The sequence below is a fragment of the Pongo abelii genome, chromosome 15 (genome assembly GCF_028885655.2).
Source record: "Pongo abelii isolate AG06213 chromosome 15, NHGRI_mPonAbe1-v2.0_pri, whole genome shotgun sequence".
Lineage (NCBI taxonomy): Eukaryota > Metazoa > Chordata > Mammalia > Primates > Hominidae > Pongo > Pongo abelii.
The window spans coordinates 27,566,677-27,591,268 of NC_072000.2; the positions used below are offsets into that span (position 1 = coordinate 27,566,677).

A 24,592-nucleotide genomic window follows, 5' to 3' on the forward strand; every position below is an offset into this window, starting at 1 on the left:
ATATTCAATAAAATTTCTGAAAAGGACTTAACACTTGCCAGCACTTAGTAAGGAAGTGCTCAATAAATACTGTTAACACTCTGAGTATTATTTCTCTGCTTGGCAGTTGTCCTAACCCCACATCAGCCCTCCCACATTGCCTAATCCTGACTTGTGTCAGTGATGCATGACTCAACGGTGAATCTGGGACAGCTATTGCAAAATGCAAGACTTAAATTCCACCCCAGGTGAATTGTCTTCTGGACCACAGGCAGGCCTTGAAAAGGATGGGAGTAGAGCCCTCAATCATGGAGGCATTTGTCCCTCAAGATAGGCAGATATTACCACCTCCATACAAGAACAATCCCACTGCCTATTACAGTTCCCATTTCAAAGAGATACTCCCACATATGCATGTATTTCCCTGAAGGATATCTTCTTCTTTTTTTTTTTTTTTTTTTTTTTTTTGAGATGGAGTCTCTCATTCTGTTGCCCAGGCTGGAGTGCAGTGGTGACCTAGGCTCACTGCAACCTCTGCCTCCCAAGTTCAAGCAATTCTCCTGCCTCAGCCTTCTGAGTAGCTGGGATTACAGGCACGTGCCACCAGGCCTGGCTAGTTATTCTATTTTTAGTAGAGTTGGAGTTTCACCATGTTGGTCAGCCTAATCTCGAACTCCTGACCATGCCCAGCTAATTTTTGTATTGTTAGTAAAGACAGGGTTTCACCATGTTGGCCAGGCTGGTCTCGAGCTCCTGACCACAACCGGCTAATTTTTGTATTTTCGGTAGAGATGAGGTTTCAGCATATTGCCCAGCTGGTCTCAAACTCCTGACCTCAAGTGATCTGCCCACCTCTGCCTCCTAAAGTGCTGGGATTACAGGCGTGAGCCACCATGCCCAGACCAAGATTTTCTGCTCTTATCTCCAATAAGCCAGCTTGATGAGGAGTAGTGCTAGAGATTCCCATACTTCTTGACTTCCTTCTAACCTTTTCTGCTCACAGGCCCCCTCCCTAATCTCCGCTGTGCTCTCTGCAAAGGAAATAGTGCTGGAGGGCAAACAGCAACCCTGCCCACACAAGGAAGGGCCATGTGATGTTCACCAAGCTCCCAAGCCACAATTCTCTTTTCCCAGAATCCTTTGCTCTTTGAAGTGTAGTCTTGCTCACCTTCCTGCAACCCTCAGCCCCTCAGTGGCCATGTCTACCTCTGAAGAGAAGGGGAAGAGAGATCAAACACCCCCTGCAGGCTTGTCCCTTTGAACCAAGCCTTGAGAACCCCAGCAGCCGTCCTCCTGTGTACCCTCACCCCAGCCCCACACACAGATGGAGAGCCCTGGGAAGGGTTCCCATAGTGCATTAGCTCCAAACAGTGCAAGAGGACAAGGAGTGTGGCACTTCCAGCCTCTGTCAATAATTCATGAGGCTCAGACTGAGGAGCACCAGTCAGAGTCAGTTTTCCCTGGACATGGGGAAAATGATACTTAAGCTCTCCTGTCTCATTGGAATGTGCTGAGTAGCAAAGCAGAGTACTGCAGCTGTAATTTCTTGGCTGAGGAAAACACTGTCAATCCAGTGCAGGCCATCCTATTACTTTCTCGCCATACACCCCCTTTTGAATGTTGAAACTTTTTTTTTTTTTTTTTGAGACACAGTCTCCATCTGTCGCTCAGGCTGGGGTGCAGTGGCGTGATCTCGGCTCACTGCGAGCTCTGCATCCCGGGTTCATGCCATTCTCCTGCCTCAGCCTCCCAAGTAGCTGGGACTACAGGCATGTGCCACCACGCCCGGCTAATTTTTTGTATTTTTAGTAGAGACCAGTTTCATCGTGTTAGCCAGGATGGACTTGATCTCCTGACCTCATGATCCACCCGCCTCGGCCTCCCAAAGTGCTGGGATTACAGGCGTGAGCCACCACACCCTGCTGAATGTCAAAATCCTTTTTCAGCTGCTCAGCTGACCTGCACATATACTAAATGAATCTTGAGCAAACATGAATTCTATTCAAAAGTCATGCCTAGAACTGGATTTCACAAACCAGGATTCTTTCCCCTCTAATTGTAGGGACTGGCATAAGGCTGCCAAACTGGTGATTTCACCAACAACACGTCTCTAAACCTACCCATCTGCTTTCATCATCTTTTCTGAAAGAAAACACTAACACACACACACAAAAAGAAGCAAACGTATGCTCTACAATAAAGGACGGTTAAATAAGCTTAGCTTTATGAAACTCACTGTAATTGTTTCCTTTTCTCATTTTGCTTTGAACTAATGAAAACTTTGCCATGGACCAGCACTGCTTCTTCGTCTAGCTTAGGAGGCCAGTGGGTTAAACTAATTCAGATGCTTACATTTGGGTCTGTTGGGGCCTTTCTACAGTGTACCATAAGCCATCCAGATTTATTCATTCTCCCGGAAACCCAGGAGGGAGATCATTTCAGCCCACTTGGCAGAAGTGGAGACTGAAGTCTTGGACACAGAATTTATAGCTGGCAAGGACTTTATTCATCATCCATACCCTCAGTAATTTACAGATGAAGAGTCTGACCCAGGGCACCAATAATAATCACTACATGGTGGCAGTAACTACTATGTGCTTAGTAGCTTACAGTTCATACAGAGATTTTGCATTCAACAAATATTTATTGAACTAGGACGGAGGCTAAGACCTGGGGACAGAGTGGTTAGGGAGAACTTGAGTGCCCCGAGTTCTTTGCATTTCCACCACTGCTTGAGGGACTCTCCAGCCTCCTCACTACCACTTAGCCCCTGTAAAGGAGGAAGTCCCTTTTGTGAGGGATATGAGATCTTGTTTGGCCAATGACATAGTCTGCCCTCCAGGGCCCGTGAAGATGGAGACCTTGGGCAGAGTGAAGGGCAGTGCCAGGCCTGGTGCAGCTACTCCCTATCATGTCTCTCTCCCAAGCTGCTCCAGCCTGGTGGACTCCATGGGGACCACAGGCCTCACCTCCATGGGCAGTCTCAAAACATTTGCCCTCCTGTGGGCTGTCTCATACATAGACCCAGACTTTCTTGGAGAAGGAATTCTGAAGAAGCAAAAGCAACCAACTCAAAACCCCCACTTCCCCAAGAAGAAAACGTGGGCAAGCAGATGCAGAAAGGCAGCAGCCAAAGTCTTCGGGTTCCTGCGGGGGCCAGGGGAGGGGCAAGCCCTACAGGCAACTTGAACGGAGAGTGCTTTGATCACCCGCCAGCCCAGGAAGGCAAGCCCCAGTCAGGTGGAAGGTAGCTGGCTGCGGGGCACGGCGACTGGCGGGCGGCAGGAGGCGCCAACCGCCACAGACGACTCCCAGCTGGCCGAGGGCGGGGAGGGGGCAGGCAGGGAAGCGGCCCGCCCTTCGTCCTGCCCCTTGCCCTACTCTCTGTCACCTCTGCTGGAAGGAGTGGAACCCATACTTGCTGGTCTGAGCCATGCACAAGGCGGGGCAGCTAGGCCTCTGTGCCCGGGCATGGAAGTTGGTGCGGATGGCCAGCTCCGGGATGACCCGCCGGGACCCACTCACAAATAAGGTGGCCCTGGTAATGGCCTCTACGGACTGTTGAGTGTTGGTGCCGGAGTTTCTGAGGCCCTGGCTGCCTGGAAACAGGCACTGGTGTCTCGTCCTTTGCCTCCAGTGCCCCTGTCCTCAGACCTCACATACCGCCAAAGTCTGGCCATGGAAAAAAAGCCACGTGGTCCGCCTGAAGCCCCTCCGAATTCCCTGGCACTGGACCCTCCCTTGTCTGCCTTGGTGTCCCTGCTGCCTCTGGCACAACTGGGCCACCTCTGTGAAGCCCCATCGATCTAGTCCCCCCAGTGTTCTGGGCTGCCCCTGTCAACCAGCCCCACCTAGCGTATGGGAAGACCAGGAACTAGAAATCCAAGGGAATCTGGATTTCAAAATTCTATCCCAAGGCCTCCAGCTTTTTGAAAATGTACCAGACATTCTATTTGGGCATTGGAAAATCTCCCGGAACCCCTCCCCCTTACCTAGATGGGACACCAGAGCCATGTGTCGAGATTTTTGTTTAGGTCGGTACATCTGGGCCTACCTTGGCCAGCCTGTTTCTCACCCACCACTCTTGTCTGTCCTGGTTCTCATTTCTACAGGACTTTGCTAGATGCCAGCTCTTCACAAGACTAAAATACAAATGTAGGTAAAATGCTAATGGCTGACAAGTGCAGAATGTGTAACTCTTCCTCCCAAGGCAATATTTACATTTTTGACCAGAGACCATCTTTTCACATGCACCCCAAAAAATAATTAAGGATAGAATTTTGAGAATGATGTAGACTAGTAAGAAAGAAACCTGGGGGCAGGGCTGTTCTGAGTGAGACCCTCAAATCACAGAAGTGGCTGCTGCTGCACACCCAGCTCATTTCTCACCTCTCAGTCTCAAGAGGGGATGAAGCCTGTCACCCATGGTGGGAACTGTAGAAAGTGGTGTCAGTTCTTGGGAACTGAGGCTGCAGTCCAAGATCATAATAAAAATAAGTAAAGGAATGCCAAAAATGGCTGTGCCATTAAGCATGTTTTACACGTAGTAGAGACACATGGAGGTCATACAAAGAGAGAGCCAGAATTCAAACCCGGGCAGTCTAACTTCAGAGCCCATGCTGTCGATCTTTTCCCCTGCACAAACCTTGGCCATCTTTGTCTCTGCTCACAGGATCGGCTTCACCGTTGCCCGGCGTCTGGCCCAAGATGGGGCCCAAGTGGTTGTCAGCAGCCAGAAGCAGCAGAATGTGGACCAGGCAGTGGCCACGCTGCAGGGGGAGGGGCTGAGCGTGACGGGCACCGTGTGCCATGTGGGGAAGGTGAAGGACTGGGAGCGGCTGGTGGCCACGGTGAGCTGCAGGGAAATGGGTACAGAGCCAGGAGGTGGAAAAGGGAGCCAGCCTGAGCCTCCTCCCCTGCTTTCCTGGACAGCATTGGTGAGATCCAATGCAGTCCTGTTAACTAAAACATAACAGTGCGTTCTGCATACCCAACCAGCCCACCAGCACATTTTTACTGTGTGCCTTTCTATTATGTCCATATATTAAAGTTGGAGAATAACCCCATCCCAATCAGAGAATGTTAAAACATTCTAATGCTTCAATCCTGCATCATCCCTTGAGTACCCCAAAGAAACAGCTGGTACTGGTTCTCTAGTAATTTTCAATCTAACTGGACAGATGAGAAGGGTAAATACAATCACAAAATAGATGTTCCCACCCATGAGCTAATAAAGAATCCCCTATTCTTCAGCTTACAGAGTCAAGTCCCTGGGAACTTCAGGAAGCAGCCCACCATGTTTCAACCACTTACTATGTGCAATTTCCTGTGTTCAGAGCCTTACACAAGTTATCTCTAGACCTGACAACAACCCAAGCAAGGCAAGGACTATTCTCTCGGTCTGCAGACGCTGGCTCAGATAGCTGGAGCAACTGCCCAAGGTCCCACAGCCAGTAAGGAAAGACCCAGACCTCCCAAGCTCCCTTCCTTTATTGGCTGCCTATGGACTACTGGGTACTGGACTTTAGTCTCAAAGAAAGTATATAAGTCAATGTCACAATTAGTAGTGGACACCAGCCTTCCAGCTGCAGAAGGAAATATGAACCATCCAGCAAAGCAAGCTCCTCTTCCCTTGAGGCTCAGGATACACACTTTATTTCCCAGAGTGGAAGGGAGAATCTACCCAAAAATGGAAAGTACAGGGTTGTGCTAACAGATTGGAAGGTTGGCAGAAATAATTTGCATAATCTTAGAAGAGGAGGATCTTAAGCAATAGTAGACAGTAGCATGGTAGACAGTATACGGTAATTCCATTTTTAAGGAACTGTCTGGCAAATGCTCAAATGTGCATTGGAAAGAGCCAAATGTGAGTCCTAGAAAGTCACCTTGCCTGGCCTAGGCTGGTGGACAGAGCCCAAGATTGGGGCCTTGATCCTGATGGTGGAAGGAGCTGTTTGGGAGTCTGGGTCAATTAGTGACTAACCATATCACATGTAAGTAGCAACGTAATGTGAAAATCCTGTTGGAAAAACATCCTGTGGCCCCCACCAGGTTCACTTAACATGGCCTACAGGCCTGGCCCAGAAGTGGTACTTCAGCTAAACCTTAAGGAATGGATGGCAATGGACAGATGGAACAGAGATGAGGTTCCAGATAACTCTGCAAAATGAGCAGACAGCCAAGGAGGAACTGAAGGAAAGAGAGGAGCACTGTCAGTCCACAGTGGAGAGCACAGGCTCAGGAGTACTGCTGGGAAAGGGGCTGCATTGGAAAGATAGAGGCCATGGGCCCCCATATCCTTTTTTTTTTTTTTTTTTGTGACGGAGTTTCACTCTTGTCGCTTAGGCTGGAGTGCAGTGGCACCATCTCGGCTCACTGCAACCTCCGCCTCCCAGGTTCGAGCAATTCTCCTGCCTCAGCCTCCTGAGGAGCTGGGATTACAGTTGCCCACCACCATGCCCAGTTAATTTTTGTATTTTTAGTAGAGACGGGGTTTCACCATGTTGGCCAGGCTGGTCTTGAACTCCTGATCTCAGGTGATCGACCCCCTCGGCCTCCCAAAGTGCTGGGATTATAAGCATGAGCCACCGTGCCAGCCATAGCTTCTTAAAAGGATATGTTAAGGACCTTAAAAGGATATGGCCTCTTAAAAGGGTATATTTACACATCCTTGTAGAAAATAAGAAGCCATGTGAGGTTCTGAGCAAGAGAAAGATGGTTATTAGGAAAGATAATGTGGCTCTGGTAGGAAGGATATACAGAGAAGACACTGAATCCAGGACATCAGTGAGGAAGCTGTTGCTGTCATCCAAGTTTAAAGCAGTGGTGGTGGGACTGGAATAGATGTGCCCAAGAGACATTTAGTGGAAACGAACCAAGATTTTCCAACCCCACGTCAAAAAGTGGGAAATACAGAGGTTAAAAATGACTCTCAGGTAGTTTGTATGACCATTGTCAAAGAAGAGAATGATAGAATACTTCTCAGCAATTTGAAATGTCTTCTGCCAGTTGCCACATGTTACCCTGCAATGAGAAAAGCCACGGCCCTGAGAATGGATACTACCCAGTGGCCTCCTCATCTGCACCACAAAGCTTCTCAGTGGTGTTGTAAGTGGAAACCAGAGTAGCTGCCTATCTGCTTGATTATATTTTTTCTTAAAAATGCATAACTATCAGAACACAGAGCAAACAGCTCCTAACTGCTTTAGTGTAGTGATCACACAATTTAGAGCAAGACTTAGAAGACATCTTTTTTTTTTCCCCCAGAGACAGGGCCTCACTCTGTTGCCCAGGCTGGAGTGCAGTGTCATGATCATAGCTCACTGTAACCTCCAACTCTTGAGCTCAAGCAATCCTCCCCCGTCAGCCTCCCAAGTGGCTAAGACTATAGGCATGCACCACCACGCCAGTTCATTTTCTAAATTTGTTGTAGAGTTGGGGCTTTATTGCCCAGGCTGGTTTTGAACTCCTGGCCTCAAGCGGTCCTCCATACTGGCTGTACCAAAGTGCTAGGATTACAGGTGTGAGCCACCACACCCAGCCTCATTTATCTTTTATGGTTTGCTATCTCTGTTCAATCAAAACCCTGCCTCCTCCCATCTGACAGACCTGGAAGGAGAGGGGCATGGGGTATGCAGCAGAGTAGAAAATGTCTCCAGGTGATTCTGGAGCAATCCACTGTCTTCTCTTAGCCCAAACACACGTGCACTGAGCACAGTGCACGTCACTTATTAACTTATTCTGCACCTCCCTAGTAACAAGTCCACTGGTGAGACTTATACAGAGCCAAGGCAGGTGACTGGGCTTTATGCCAGGATACCAAAATTTAAAGGGTGCAAGAAAGTATTAATACTGGTTTTAAAAGAGTATATGACTGTAAATTTTGTTAGATTTACATGTTGACAGCCCAGGCATTTCTTCAACCATGTTGAAGGTTAGTACCTACTTAACAAGAATAATTAGTTAAAACGGGAAGCTAGCAGATGGTGTACATTGTTAGTAACACCCCTCTGTGTGCCAAATCTGAAGCACAAAGTTGACCGAGGGCCCATGTACTGCTACTTGCCCAAGGCATCAAAATTGCCAGTTCTGGGCAAACGCAAAGTCTGGTTTCAGGGTGGCTTTGTACTGAAAACCCTTGTTGGCAGATTCTGCTTGGCCATTCATTACTCTAGCACACGCCTCACTACCTACTTATAACTTATTAAGGAGTTGAGATGTTGCCTTTCTTCGCTTTCTCAGTTTAAATTTCACTTTCTCCCTTGAATCTTTCATGCCTCCAGGTCAAAAGAGAGAGACAGAGACAGGGAAAATGACATCATAACCAAATATGGAATTGCTTTAAATTCAGGCTGGCATCTTCTCCCATCATGGCTCTCCTGGGCAGCCAGTTTCCTAATGACCCCAACTCACTTTCAGAGGGCTCTTATGAATTAGCTCTGTGCTACAAAGTGGGAGACTGACCTCAGTTCTTCCACCACTAACTAGCTTTATGCCCTGAACAAATCACTTTCCCCAACACGGAATAAGCAGGCCTCCTGTTCTTAGCTAGCCCCAGTGTGTTACTACTGAACTATATGATCTTGAGAAAATTCTCTGAAGCTGTTTCATCATCTCCACCTTAAGGACACTGGAATAGATGATCTCAAAGGCCCCTCCAGGGTAACTTTCTTCAGCTCTGTTTAAGCCAGTTTTTCCATTCAGGTAAGTGTGGACAGATTGACTTTGAGATAATGGTAACTAATTCAAGGAGAACTGGACAGTAAGCACTTGGAGAAATGTGGGTGGAACTCAATGTGAAAGGAAGAGGAAGGGTCTGGAAATAGATTTTGGGGTGAGACTTGAAATCATGAGAATGAAGGAGCTCCCGAATGGGAAAATGTAAAGAAAAGAGCATAGAGTCAGAGACAACCTTAGAAGAATAGGAGGTGGGAAGAAAAGACTGCAAAAGAAATAAGGGCAACTTCCTGGTGGCTTGTGCCTGTAACACTTTGGGAGGCTGAGGCAGGCGGATAGCTTTAGCTCAGGAGTTCAGGACCAGCCTGGGCAACATGTGAAGACCCTGTCTCTACAAAAAGTACAAAAATTGCCCAGGTGTGATGGCACGCACCTGTATTCTCAGCTACTTGGGGGGCTGAGGCAGGAAGATGGCTTGAACCCAGTAGGTCAAGGCTGCAGTGAGCTGGGATCATGCCACTGAACTCCAGCCTGGGTGACAGAGCAAGACTCCATCTAAAAAAAGAAGGAAGTCAACCTTAAATGGTTAGCAGCAGATCTTAGGGTAGTTTTCAAAAAAAGATGTTTTAAGAAATAGAAGTTATTTTGACGATAGTTCCTAAGAAGGAAGGTTTTGTTGTTGTTGTTTTTGTTTTTAATATAGGGATAAGGTCTCTCTATGTTGCCCAGGCTTCTCTCAAACTCCTCAGCTCAAGTGGTCCTTCCACCGTGACCTCCCAAAGTGCCATGATTCCCGGCATAAGCCACCATGCCCCGCCCAGAAGGAAGTTTTTATCAACGTGGATAAATGCACCTCCCTGACTTACTACAGCCCTGATCCAGACCTTACCCCTCTCTCTAGGCTGTGAAGCTTCATGGAGTTATCGATATCCTATCAATATCGATAACAAACTCCATCTGCTTTTAGAATGTGTTTATCAAGTGCAGTGTAAATGAGGACTTTTTGCCACATGCCACACACCTGGAGCACACCTGGTAAAGGGTGGGTGGGGGCAGCTTCCTCTGTCCCTGACCTTCTCATTAGTTTCTGCTGCTCCTACTTCTGTCTGCTTCCATCTGCACTTCACTATCCACCATCTGCTCCCCTCCCCAGCCTTATTCCCGGCATGCTCTTCTACCTGGTTGATTTCCAACAGAGACGTGGCAGCTAATATGCCAACAACTATGACACTTAAACTTACACACCCAACTGTCCCCCTTTCAGCTGCCAAAAAGGTATCATTTTTCATTAGCTGGGAAACATTAAAAGCTGCTAGTTAAGTAAAATACTAATTCCGGTGAAATAACCAGTTGCCACTTTATAACATACATCCTTTAAAAAAGTAAAAATAAAAACCTATATTATTTTCTCCTTAACTGCAATGTCAAGAAAATCTGAGATCCAGATGTCTATATTCAAGTGGTACAATATTGGGTTTTATGTGTCAGTATATAATTACATTATATTCGTAATATATTTCAGACACATTCTTTAATTACAAAGCTTTAATTAAAATATTTGTCTTTCGGGCTTCGGAAACGGTGCCCCAGGAGAGTATAGCCCGCACCTGGCTCAGAGGGTCCTACGCCCACAGAGTCTCGCTGATTGCTAGCACAGCAGTCTGAGATCAAACAGCAAGTCAGCAGCGAGGCTGGGGGAGGGGCGCCCGCCATTGCCCAGGCTCGCTTAGGTAAACAAAGCAGCCTGGAAGCTTGAACTGGGTGGAGCCCACCACAGCTCAAGGAGGCCTGCCTGCCTCTGTAGGCTCCACCTCTGGGGGCAGGGCACAGACAAACAAAAAGACAGCAGTAACCTCTGCAGACTTAAATGTCCCTGTCTGACAGCTGTGAGGAGAGCAGTGGTTCTCCCAGCACGCAGCTGGAGATCTGAGAACTGGCTGACTGCCTTCTCAAGTGGATCCCTGACCCCTGACCCCCGAGCAGCCTAACTGGGAGGCACCCCCCAGCAGGGGCAGACTGACACCTCACACGGCCGGCCAGGTACTCCAACAGACCTGCAGCTGAGGGTTCTGTCTGTTAGAAGGAAAACTGACAGAAAGGACATCCACACCAAAAACCCATCTGTACATCACCATCATCAAAGACCAAAAGTGGATAAAACCACAAAGATGGGGAAAAAACAGAGCAGAAAAACTGGAAACTCTAAAAACCAGAGTACCTCTCCTCCTCCAAAGGAACGCAGTTCCTCACCAGCAACGGAACAAAGCTGGACGGAGAATGACTTTGACGAGCTGAGAGAAGAAGGCTTCAGACGATCAAATTACTCTGAGCTACGGGAGGATATTCAAACCAAAGGCAAAGAAGTTGAAAACTTTGAAAAAAATTTAGAAGAATGTATAACTAGAATAACCAATACAGAGAAGTGCTTAAAGGAGCTGATGGAGCTGAAAACCAAGGCTCGAGAACTACGTGAAGAATGCAGAAGCCTCAGGAGCCGATGCGATCAAATGGAAGAAAGGGTATCAGCCCTGGAAGATGAAATGAATGAAATGAAGCGAGAAGGGAAGTTTAGAGAAAAAAGAATAAAAAGAAACGAGCAAAGCCTCCAAGAAATGTGGGACTATGTGAAAAGACCAAATCTACGTCTGATTGGTGTACCTGAAAGTGACGGGGAGAATGGAAACAAGTTGGAAAACACTCTGCAGGACATTATCCAGGAGAACTTCCCCAATCTAGCAAGGCAGGCCAACATTCAGATTCAGGAAATACAGAGAACGCCACAAAGATACTCCTCGAGAAGAGCAACTCCAAGACACATAATTGTCAGATTCACCAAAGTTGAAATGAAGGAAAAAATGTTAAGGGCGGCCAGAGAGAAAGGTCGGGTTACCATCAAAGGGAAGCCCATCAGACTAACAGCGGATCTCTCGGCAGAAACCCTACAAGCCAGAAGAGAGTGGGGGCCAATATTCAACATTCTTAAAGAAAAGAATTTTCAACCCAGAATTTCATATCCTGCCAAACTAAGCTTCATAAGTGAAGGAGAAATAAAATACTTTACAGACAAGCAAATGCTGAGAGATTTTGTCACCACCAGGCCTGCCCTAAAAGAGCTCCTGAAGGAAGCGCTAAACATGGAAAGGCACAACCGGTACCAGCCACTGCAAAATCATACCGAAATGTAAAGACCATCGAGACTAGGAAGAGACTGCATCAACTAACGAGCAAAATATCCAGCTAACATCATAATGACAGGATCAAATTCACACATAACAATATTAACTTTAAATGTAAATGGACTAAATGCTCCAATTAAAAGACACAGACTGGCAAATTGGATAAAGACTCAAGACCCATCAGTGTGCTGTATTCAGGAAACCCATCTCACGTGCAGAGACACACATAGGCTCAAAATAAAAGGATGGAGGAAGATCTACCAAGCAAATGGAAAACAAAAAAAGGCAGGGGTTGCAATCCTAGTCTCTGATAAAACAGACTTTAAACCAACAAAGATCAAAAGAGACAAAGAAGGCCATTACATAATGGTAAAGGGATTAATTCAACAAGAAGAGCTAACTATCCTAAATATATATGCACCCAATACAGGAGCACCCAGATTCATAAAGCAAGTCCTGAGTGACCTACAAAGAGACTTAGACTCCCACACATTAATAACGGGAGACTTTAACACCCCACTGTCAACATTAGACAGATCAACGAGACAGAAAGTCAACAAGGATACCCAGGAATTGAACTCAGCTCTGCACCAAGCGGACCTAATAGACATCTACAGAACTCTCCACCCCAAATCAACAGAATATACATTTTTTTCAGCACCACACCACACCTATTCCAAAATTGACCATATACTTGGAAGTAAAGCTCTCCTCAATAAATGTAAAAGAACAGAAATTATAACAAACTGTCTCTCAGATCACAGTGCAATCAAGCTAGAACTCAGGATTAAGAATCTCACTCAAAACCGCTCAACTACGTGGAAACTGAACAACCTGCTCCTGAATGACTACTGGGTACATAACGAAATGAAGGCAGAAATAAAGATGTTCTTTGAAACCAACGAGAACCAAGACACAACATACCAGAATCTCTGGGATGCATTCAAAGCAGTGTGTAGAGGGAAATTTATAGCACTAAATGCCCACAAGAGAAAGCAGGAAAGATCCAAAATTGACACCCTAACATCACAATTAAAAGAACTAGAAAAGCAAGAGCAAACACATTCAAAAGCTAGCAGAAGGCAAGAAATAACTAAAATCAGAGCAGAACTGAAGGAAATAGAGACACAAAAAACCCTTCAAAAAATAAATGAATCCAGGATCTGGTTTTTTGAAAGGATCAACAAAATTGATAGACTGCTAGCAAGATTAATAAAGAAAAAAAGAGGGAAGAATCAAATAGATGCAATAAAAAATGATAAAGGGGATATCACCACCGATCCCACAGAAATACAAACTACCATCAGAGAATACTATAAACACCTCTATGCAAATAAACTAGAAAATCTAGAAGAAATGGATAAATTCCTCAACACATACACCCTCCCAAGACTAAACCAGGAAGAAGTTGAATCTCTGAACAGACCAATAACAGGAGCTGAAATTGTGGCAATAATCAATAGCTTACCAACCAAAAAAAGTCCAGGACCAGATGGGTTCACAGCCGAATTCTACCAGAGGTACAAGGAGGAGCTGGTACCATTCCTTCTGAAACTATTCCAATCAATAGAAAAAGAGGGAATCCTCCCTAACTCATTTTATGAGGCCAGCATCATCCTGATACCAAAGCCTGGCAGAGACACAACAAAAAAAGAGAATTTTAGACCAATATCCTTGATGAACATTGATGCAAAAATCCTCAATAAAATACTGGCAAACAGAATCCAGCAGCACATCAAAAAGCTTATCCACCATGATCAAGTGGGCTTCATCCCTGGGATGCAAGGCTGGTTCAATATACGCAAATCAATAAATGTAATCCAGCATATAAACAGAACCAAAGACAAAAACCACATGATTATCTCAATAGATGCAGAAAAGGCCTTTGACAAAATTCAACAACACTTCATGCTAAAAACTCTCAATAAATTAGGAATTGATGGGATGTATCTCAAAATAATAAGAGATATTTATGACAAACCCACAGCCAATATCATACTGAATGGGCAAAAACTGGAAGCATTCCCTTTGAAAACTGGCACAAGACAGGGATGCCCTCTCTCACCACTTCTATTCAACATAGTGTTGGAAGTTCTGGCCAGGGCATTTAGGCAGGAGAAGGAAATCAAGGGTATTCAATTAGGAAAAGAGGAAGTCAAATTGTCCCTGTTTGCAGATGACATGATAGTATATCTAGAAAACCCCATTGTCTCAGCCCAAAATCTCCTTAAGCTGATAAGCAACTTCAGCAAAGTCTCAGGATACAAAATCAATGTGCAAAAATCACAAGCATTCTTATACATCAATAACAGACAAACAGAGAGCCAAATCATGAGTGAACTCCCATTCACAATTGCTTCAAAGAGAATAAAATACCTAGGAATCCAACTTACAAGGGATGTGAAAGACCTCTTCAAGGAGAACTACAAACCACTGCTCAAGGAAATAAAAGAGGATACAAACAAATGGAAGAACATTCCATGCTCATGGGTAGGAAGAATCAATATCATGAAAATGGCCATCCTTTCCAAGGTAATTTACAGATTCAATGCCATCCCCATCAAGCTACCAATGACTTTCTTCACAGAATTGGAAAAAACTACTTTAAAGTTCATATGGAACCAAAAAAGAGCCCGCATCGCCAAGTCAATCCTAAGCCAAAAGAACAAAGCTGGAGGCATCACACTACCTGACTTCAAACTATACTACAAGGCTACAGTAACCAAAACAGCATGGTACTGGTACCAAAACAGAGATATAGATCAATGGAACAGAACAGAGCCGTCAGAAATAATGCCACATATCTACAAGTATCTGATCTTTGACAAACCTGACAAAAACAAGAAATGGGGAAAAGATTCCCTATTTAATAAATGGTGCTGGGAAAACTGGCTAGCCATATGTAGAAAGCTGAAACTGGATCCCTTCCTTACACCTTATACAAAAATCAATTCAAGATGGATTAAAGACTTAAACGTTAGACCTAAAACCATAAAAACCCTAGAAGAAAACCTAGGCATTACCATTCAGGACATAGGCATGGGCAAGGACTTCATGTCTAAAACACCAAAAGCAATGGCAACAAAAGCCAAAATTGACAAATGGGATCTAATTAAACTCAAGAGCTTCTGCACAGCAAAGGAAACTACCATCAGAGTGAACAGGCAACCTACAAAATGGGAGAAAATTTTCGCAACATACTCATCTGACAAAGGGCTAATATCCAGAATCTACAATGAACTCCAACAAATTTACAAGAAAAAAACAAACAACCCCATCAAAAAGTGGGCGAAGGACATGAACAGACACTTCTCAAAAGAAGACATTTATGCAGCCAAAAAACACATGAAAAAATGCTCACCATCACTGGCCATCAGAGAAATGCAAAGCAAAACCACAATGAGATACCATCTCACACCAGTTAGAATGGCAATCATTAAAAAGTCAGGAAACAACAGGTGCTGGAGAGGATGTGGAGAAATAGGAACACTTTTACACTGTTGGTGGGACTGTAAACTAGTTCAACCCTTGTGGAAGTCAGTGTGGCGATTCCTCAGGGATCTAGAACTAGAAATTCCATTTGACCCAGCCATCCCATTACTGGGTATATACCCAAAGGACTATAAATCATGCTGCTATAAAGACACATGCACACGTATGTTTATTGCCGCATTATTCACAATAGCAAAGACTTGGAACCAACCCAAATGTCCAACAATGATAGACTGGATTAAGAAAATGTGGCACATATACACCATGGAATACTATGCAGCCATAAAAAATGATGAGTTCATGTCCTTTGTAGGGACATGGATGAAATTGGAAATCATCATTCTCAGTAAACTATCGCAAGAACAAAAAACCAAACACCGCATATTCTCACTCATAGGTGGGAATTGAACAATGAGAACACATGGACACAGGAAGGGGAACGTCACACTTCGGGGACTGTTGTGGGGTGGGGGCAGGGGGGAAGGATAGCATTGGGAGATATACCTAATGCTAGATGACGAGTTGGTGGGTGCAGCGCACCAGCATGGCACATGTATACATATGTAACTTACCTGCACATTGCGCACATGTACCATAAAACCTGAAGTATAATAATAATAATAATAATAATAATAATAAAAGAAAAAAAGAAAAAATAAAAAATAAAAAAATTAAAAAATAAAAAGGCTAAAAAAAAAAATAAAATAAAATATTTGTCTTTGTTTACTAAGGTTAATATTCCCATGATTTGGAAATGCTAATTTTTTATGATCTCCCATGGTTTTGCTGTTTACTCTGATGTTGTGTTAGTCTGTTTTGCATTGCTATAAAGGAATACCTGAGCTGGGCAATTTATAAAGAAAAGAGTGTTGTGGCCAGGTGCGGTGGCTAATGCCTGTAATCCCAACACTTTGGGAGGCCGAGGCGGGCAGATCACGAGGTCAGGAGATCGAGACCATCCTGGCTAACGTGATGAAAGCCTGTCTCTACTAAAAGTACAAAAAATTAGCCGGGTGTGGTGGCGGGCACCTGTAGTCCCAGCTACTTGCAAGGCTGAGGCAGGAGAATGGTGTGAACCTGGGAAGCGGAGCTTGCAGTGAGCCGAGATTGCGCCACTGTACTCCAGCCTGGGCGACAGAGTGAGACTCCGTCTCAAAAAAAAAAAAAAAAGAAAAGAAAAGAGTGTTGTTTTGGTTTACACTTCTGCAGACTGTAGAAGAAGCATGGTGCCAGTATCTGCTTCTGATGAGGCCTCAGGAAGCTTACAATCATAGCAGAAGGCAAAAGGGAGCAGGCGTGTTACATGGCAAGAGAGGAAGTAAGAGAGATACCAGGCTTTTAAACAACTAGCTCTGGCATAAACTAACAGAGTGAGAACTCACTCATTGCCACTGGGAGGGCACCAAGCCATTCACAAGGGATCCACTCCCATGACCCAAACACCTCACACCAGGTTCCCCCTTGAACACTGGTGATCACATTTCAAAATGGGACTTAGAGGAGACAAACATACCAACTATATCAGTTGTCATCAAACATTTCTCAACACTAAAGTATCAGGATGTGAAAATACTATGATTTATTTACCAGTGTTTCATACACATGAAGACCAAAGTGCCAAAATGTTCTTCAGTGAGCTAGTTTTTTATTCTGTTAAGCTTTGTCCCTCTTTTTTTTTTTTTTTCTTCGCTGTGTCATCGAGGCTGGAGTGCAGTGCTGTGATCTAGCTCACTGCAACCCCTGCCTCCCAGGTTCAAGCGATTCTTGTGCCTCAGCCTGCCAAGTACCTGGGACTACAGGCATGTGCCACCATGCCCGGCTAATTTTTGGTATTTTTAGTAGAGACAGGGTTTCACTGTGTTGCCCAGGCTGGTCTCAAATTCCTGGCCTCAACTGATCCACCCACCTCGGCCTCCCAAAGTATTGGGATTACAGGCATGAGCCACTGCACCCAGACAGATGCTAATAGTCTTTACAATGGAGGAACATCTTTCATGAACAGTCTGAATAGAGACCCTATGAAAGTCAGTTTTAAACTAAGTACAGGCACACCTCGGAGATATTGTGAGTCTGGTTCCAGGCCACCGCACAATAAAGTGAATATTATAATGAAGTGAGTCACATGAATTTTTTGGTTTCCCAGTGCATATAAAAGTTATGTTTACACTATAATGGTCATCTAATGGTCGTCTATTAAATGAGCAATAGCATTATGTCTTTAAAAATATATACATATCTAAATTTTAAAATACTTTATTGCTAAAAAGTGCTAACAATGATCTGAGCCTTTGGAAGTTGTAATCTTTTTGCTGGTGGAGGGTCTTTTTTTTTTTTTTTTTTTGAGATGGAGTCTCACTGTGTAGCCCAGGCTGGAGTGCAATGGCACCATCTCAGCTCACTGCACCCTCCGCCTCCCAGGTTCAAGCGATTCTCCTGCCTCAGCCTCCTGAGTAGCTGGGACTACAGGCGCATGCCACCACGCCCGGCTAATTTTTTGTATTTTTAGTAGAGACGGGGTTTCACCATGTTAGCCAGGATGGTCTCGATCTCCTGACCTCGTGATTCACCCGCCTCGGTTTCCCAAAGTGCTAGGATTACAGGCGTGAGCCACCACACCCGGCCCTACAGGGTCTTGCCTCAACATTGATGGTGGCTGACTTGGGGTGGTGTTGCTGAAGGCTGGGGTGGCTGTGGCAATTTCTTCAAATAAGACAGCAGTGAAGTTTGCCACATCAGTTGACTCTTCCTTTCACAAAAGATTTCTCTGTAGCATGCAATGCTGTTTGATAGCATTTATCCACAGTAGAACTTCTTTCAAAATTGGAGTCAATCCTATCAAACTCTGCCACTGCTTAATCAACTAAGTATATATAATATTCTAAATCCCGTGTTGTGATTTCAACAATGTTTGTGCCATCTTCACCAGAAATAGATTCCATCCCAAGAAACCACTTTCTTTGCTTATCCATAAGAAACAACTCCTCAGCCGTTTACATTTTGTCATGAGATTGCAGCAATTCAGTCCCATCTTCCAGCTCTACTTCTAGTTCTCTTGCTATTTCCACCACATCTGCAGTTCCTTCCTCTGATGCAGTCTTGAACCCCTCCACGTCATCCATGAGGGTTGGAATCAACTTCTTCCAGACTCCTGTTAATGTAGATATTTTGACCTCCTCCCATGAATCACAAATATTCTTAATGGCATCTAGAATGGTGGATCCTTTTCAGGAGGTTTTCAGTTGACTTTGCCGAGATAAATCAGATGAATCACTATCTATGGCAGCTACAGCCTTACAAAATGTATTTCTTAAATAACAAGTCTTGCAAGTCAGAATTACCCCCTGATCCATAGGCTGCAGAATGGATGTTGTGTTAGCAGGCATGAAAACAACATTAATCTCCTTGTACATCTCCATCAGAGCTTTTGAGTGACCAGGTGCATTGTCAATGAGCAGTAACAGTTTGAAAGGAATCTTTTTCTGAGCAGTAGCTATCAACGGTGAGCTGAAAATATTCAGTTAACCATGCTATAAACAGATGTGCTGTTATTCAGGCTTTGTTGTTCCATTTATAGAGCACAGGCAGAGTAGATTTGGCATAAATCTTGAGAGCCCTAGAGTTTTCAGAATGAAAATGAGCATTGGCTTCAACTTAAAGTCACTGGCTGCATTAGCCCCTAACAAGAGAATAAGCCTGTCCTTTGAAGTTTTGAAAGCCATATTAACAATAAAGCTGTTTTGCTTTCTTATCATTTATGTGTTCACAGAAGTAGCACTTTTAATCTCCTTCAGAAATTTTTCCTTTGCACTCACGATTGGCTACTGGTGCACACGGCCTAGCTTTCAGCCTGCCTCAGCTTTCAATATGCCTTCCTCACTAAGCTCAATTATTTCCAGCTTTTGATTTAAAGTGTAAGATGTGTGACTCTTCCTTTCACTTGAACACCTAGAGGCCATTGTGGGGTTATTAATTGGTCTAATTTCAATATAAATGTGTCTCAGGGAATATGGAGGTCCACAGAGAGGGAGAGAGATGGGAGAAGGGCGGAGCAGTCAGAACACACACAACATTTATTGATTAAGTTCACCTTCTTTTCTGGATGTGGTTTGTGGTACCCCAAAACAATTATAATAAAAACACGAAAGATCACAGATCACTGTAACAGATATAATAATAATGGAAAAGTCTGAAATATTCCAAGAATAACCAAAATGTGACCCAGAGACAAACTGAGCACATGCCATTGGAAAAATGGCTCCAATTAGCACAGGGTTGCCATGAACCTTCAATTTGTAAAAGATGCAATATCTGCAAAGAGTAATAAAATAAAGTGTGCCTGTAACTTTTCTTTTAGTTTATATATTATTTTAAATATCACAGTACATCAAATCCAAACATAATGGCTGATCCTTGATTGAACTCTGGACTTTAAAAAAAAAAAAAAACACATTTCGGGGACAATTGAGGCCAAAATATTAGATAAAATTATCATCAATGTCAAACTTCTTGGGTGTGAAAATGGATTATGGTTGTGTAAAGGAACATCCTTACTCTTTGGGAATGTATGCTAAGTATTTAGGGACAGCGCATTCTAATATCTGCAACTAAGTTTATTTATTTTATTTTTTATTTATTTTTTGAAATGGAGTCTCGCTTTCTTGCCCAGGCTGGAGTGCAGTGTTGCGAACTTGGCTCACTGCAACCTCCACCTCCCGGGTTCAAGCTATTCTCCTGTCCCATCCTCCTGAGTAGCTGGGATTACAGAAACATGCCACCAGGTCTGGCTAATTTTTGTATTTTTAGTAGAGAAAAATTGGTGAATCTAAGTGAAGGATCTCTAGATTCTCATTGTACTTCTATTTCCAATATTTCTGTAAGATTGAAATATTTTAATATACGCAGTTGTCTAGAACAATGTAAACAGGGGTCATACATTTGTTTTAGATTATGGATGTGGGGATTCTGATTGTAGCCTGTCCCCCGGCTTCCCCAGAAGGTGACTCCTCATGCTCCCACTTTCTAATCATGTCTAGCCAGACAGTCCATCCTAGAGGGCCAAGAGCATCTCACTCCCTAAGCGTAGAAGCCATAGAAGTGCTAGAACAACCCCACGTATCCAAGGTCAGGCCACATTTTCCCTGAGAAGCATGGCCCACTCTAGGGCAGGTCCAGGAGGCTGACAATTCAAGGCTCTACCTACTTTGAAGAAACAGAGAAAACACAGCTCAAATCCAAAGAAGCCCTGAGGATTTAGTCCCCTTCTGGGCCAAATCATACTTGAATGGTTATGAAACAAGATGAACCAGGCTCCATTTTTGCTCACCTGAACCTAATGTATCATTATCTAGCTGAGCAGCTGGTGAGAACTACTTCTCCCTGAATCTCAGTTGCTTCATGTGTAAGATGCAGGTATATCATCCTAAGATCTTTGTCAGCTCTGACAAACATCCTAGGAACCCACTCTAACTCCTCATTGCCATGCCTCCTCCAGTGCTCTTCACTCATGCTGTTTCCCCTTCTTCTCTTGGCTTCAGACTCTGGACATTAATGTGAAGGCCCCAGCCCTGATGACAAAGGCAGTGGTGCCAGAAATGGAGAAACGAGGGTACAGAGAGTGAGAGAGAGCCTGGGTGAGATGGGACCCCACACGGGCTGAGGGCAGTGGTCCACACTGGGAAGACGGTCAGCTCTCTTCTTTTTCCAGGAGTGGTTCAGTGAGGTTCCTGGCCTCTGTAGCAGCCTTCAGGCCACTTCCTGTAAGAACCTTTTTGTCTACCCCTTCCATCCCATCCTCCACTCCACATCTTTTCACCCCTCCTGTTACATAACCCAAGGAAGTTTGTGTCCCCTTTTAGAATCACACCACCAAGTCCCTGCCCACAAAATAGTTGCCTTGCCTCCACAAACCATAACCTAGGGGAGGTTTAGCCACAAGACAGTTTCCTAACTGTGCCCCTCCCTTACAAGAGATCCCTATTGAGCACTGCCCTCTATGTCTAGTTATTAGAACCAAGAATGACCTGGAAACTATGAGTCTAACACATTCTCTTCTTTCTCCAGGGCTTCAGTCCTTACAATGTCAGTAAAACAGCCTTGCTGGGCCTCACCAAGACCCTGGCCATAGAGCTGGCTCCAAGGAACGTTCGGTTGAACTGCCTAGCACCTGGACTTATCAAGACTAGCTTCAGCAGGATGGTGAGGAAGGGGAGCTTTGAAAGGCATCCATCTTCTTGGACAAGGAAGACCCGTACCTGAGTCCTGAGCTCTCAGCAACTCCATTCTCCTTCCCTGGTCTTTCCCATACTCCCTCTCTGTACCAGCTGCCCTATCCAAGCCACACTCCTATCACACCTTTCCTGAGGTGCAGAGTGGAGACTGAGGTATTCACACTCTACCCACAGTGTTTCCTCTCTCTTTACATGGATGAGAATTGGAGAGACACAGCAAAATGCATCACTAGAATCTGAAACAAATGAAACAGATGAGGGCAGTGGGGAGAGCTGGGAGCTAGAAAAAAATAGGAAGTGAAAGAGGGAAGTCTCTCCATCCTTCCTGTCAGTTGCCATGAGGATGGGCAATTTCTTCCCTTTCTGTTCCTCACTTTCCTCTTCTTAAACATAAAGAGATTTCCCTTCTTCCTGCAGCTCTGGATGGACAAGGAAAAAGAGGAAAGCATGAAAGAAACCCTGCGGATAAGAAGGTAAACTGTCATGCAGGCAAAGGCACTAAGAGACATGAAGATGGGAAGCTCTGGTCCCTAGCAGCCCACAGCCCGCTGTCTCAGTCCCACAGATAACACAGGCAGGCTCTCCTCTGCCTCACAGACCACAAATTCATAAACACTATCACTACAGTGGCCTGAGCAAGAAGTCAGCTTCGCTCTCAAAAGGTAAACACAGAGACCTCGGGGTTTCAGCAGTGCAGAGCTCTGGGAGAAGCCCTGAGTCCTCTCTCCACCTGGGGGATTGCCTCCACCTCTGAGCATCCATGGAGACCAGGGACCAAAACCAAAACCATGCTTTTTTAGTTCCCTTGAATAATGACACATGTTTACAAAACTCAGGTTGATGATCTACAATCCAAATGAAAGGAATGAAGAGTTTTACTAAGCCCCAAACTCCCCTTGCCTAAGGAGTTACTTTCTTCCCCAGTGAGCTGGGTGAACTGTTCAAGCACCTTTGTCGGGCTCCCTTTCCTCTAAGTTCCCTGCCTCTCTCTACCTTCTGGCTTCTGGGCACTATCCAGTTTCTCCATCTTGTCCCTCAAGGACAAATGCCAGCAATGCCTAACTCTGTACTGGTCCAGACATCCCAAATCTTCCCAAAGCCATTCTGATGTCAGGCATGAGCTACAGGCCTAGTTCATAACTCATTAATAAGTCAGGGGATTGTCAACCTAGAGCGCCAACGAATGATCTAGCCCACGTAGCTCAATACTGGATGCACATTAGAATCACCTGGGGAGCTTTTTAAACTGCAGATGATCAGGCCCCACCCACTCCCAAAGATTCTTTTTTAATTGGTCCAAGGTAGGACTTGACCATCTAGGGTTTTGTTTTTCTTTGTCTTTTCTTTTCTTTTTTTGTTTAAGCCTCTCAAATGATTGCAAGGTACAGCTAGAATGGAGAAGCATTAATTCAGCCCTTCTAGGTTTGAGTTACTCACTCTGCCCACCTCTACAGCATTCTATGGCAGGCAGATTAAAGTGTCTCCTAACTATGCAGTCACTGATAAAATAAGAATTAGCACATTCTCACCAAATGAACCTGACTTTAAGGCACAAGTATAGATTCCTGAAAAAGTTGTCTCTAAGTTGAACCTGTACAAATGGAATCATTTTAAACACACCATTTACTGTCACACAGACTCCCTGATACTTCAGTGTGTGCACATGTGAAACCATTTTTTTGAAGTATGAAATAATTGCTTACTATTTTATCTGTATAACTTTGGACTTTGGTGTCCTGAGCTCTCTAAAAAACAGTGTGTTTCTATAGTATTTGAATATTATGGGTAATGGTTTTTGCAGAGTACAGTATGCTTATACTAAATTATAACAGCATATCCTCATGGTAACCCTATTTGATAGGCAGAAAGTTTGTCCTGAAAAGTCATTTGATAATTCTTGATTAAGCAAATTTCATTCCCTGTGTCCCAGGTGAGGGAGGCAGACCTGTTTGATTTTTACTCCCTTCCTTGCTTCCCCTATTCCCCAGGTTAGGCGAGCCAGAGGATTGTGCTGGCATCGTGTCTTTCCTGTGCTCTGAAGATGCCAGCTACATCACTGAGGAAACAGTGGTGGTGGGTGGAGGAACCCCGTCCCGCCTCTGAGGACCTGGAGACAGCCCACAGGCCAGAGTTGGGCTCTAGCTCCTGGTGCTGTTCCTGCATTCATCCACTGGCCTTTCCCACCTCTGCTCACCTTACTGTTCACCTCATAAAATCAATTCTGCCCTGTGAGAAGATCCAGCCTTCCCTGCCGTCAAGGTGGCGTCTTACTCAGGATTCCTGCTGTTGTTGTGGCCTTGGGTAAAGGCCTCCCCTGAGAACACAGGACAGGCCTGCTGACAAGGCTGTCTACCTTGGCAAAGACTAACAGATATTTTTTGCCCGGGCCACTGGGGAATTTGAGGGGAGATGTGAGAGAAGGAAGCTGGAGTGGAAGGAGCATAGTTGCAAATTAACAACTTGCAAATGAGGTGCAAATAAAATGCAGATGATTGCGCGGCTTTGAATCGAATCAACGGGTTCATTTCTCAGTGTGGGGTACTTAGCTGAGCAGAGAGCAGAAGTCTGGCTAGGCTGGATCTCTGGATCCCCCAGCCCTCCTCCCTGTCTCCAGGACCTGAGTGTGATGTTCAGGGCTGGAGGTGTCTGCAGAGCTGCCAACTGGAAGGAAGGTGGCACGGGAACTCCCAGGACGCCACGGGGATCCCCGAGGCAGGGCGAGCCGGGTGAGGGTGGGGAAGGAGGAACTCTCTAATACCTCCCCGCCCCTTGCCTCCCAGATCCAGCCAGGCCCTCTGCCAGCATGGCCCTAGGTCCTGAGTTCCCTCCCGAGTCAGCAAGGACAAGCTGGACGGGTCCTGAGCCGGTGGGGAATAGAGAAAGGCCCTGCAAGGTGCCCAGGCCCACAAACAAAAGAAATGGGTTCTGCCCACGGGCCCGAGGATTGAGTAGATGGAAAGCGGGGACGCTGCCCCCCGCCCCGAAGGCCCGGACACCGGGCGACGCACACCGGCCAGCTCACGCGGGAGCCAGCGAGAAGGG

General features: G+C 45.1%; 1 pseudogene; it reads left to right on the forward strand.

Annotated features, from left to right (window-relative positions):
- Positions 1-555: 555 nt before the first annotated feature.
- Positions 556-24,057, forward strand: LOC112128759 (dehydrogenase/reductase SDR family member 4-like; annotated as a pseudogene).
- Positions 24,058-24,592: the final 535 nt, after the last annotated feature.